Raw genomic sequence first — 443 nt, forward strand, 5'->3', positions numbered from 1 at the left:
CAGCCGAGCTCAGTTGACTCACAGAAACATGAGTGATAACAATCCATTGTTTTTAAGGCATTGCATTTTGGGATGGTTTGTTACACAGAAATAGAGAACCAGAACAGACACCGTCCAGCTTCCATATTTTTCCTATATTATTTTTTCTGCTACCTCTTGAGCGAATCAGGCTGTTGTGACCTAGCCTGGGAACCTGACCACTATCAGGACATGGATGCTGGGACGATGTTCCTCAGTGACCAGCAGGGGAAGTTGTGTGACACACGATTATATAATTAGACATTTCTATTTTGGCCCAGAAAACGAATATGAGGGAATGGATTCTGCTCTTTCTCAAGCATTGGAGGATATTTCTGAGTCAGGAAGTTCCTAAATTGGGTGCTCAGAGAGGAGGAGGGCTTCTGTTAGAATTTCTGTCTCAATCATGTGAACTGTTTCAATTA

The sequence above is a fragment of the Physeter macrocephalus genome, chromosome 9, assembly GCF_002837175.3.
Source record: "Physeter macrocephalus isolate SW-GA chromosome 9, ASM283717v5, whole genome shotgun sequence".
Classification (NCBI taxonomy): Eukaryota; Metazoa; Chordata; class Mammalia; order Artiodactyla; family Physeteridae; genus Physeter; species Physeter macrocephalus.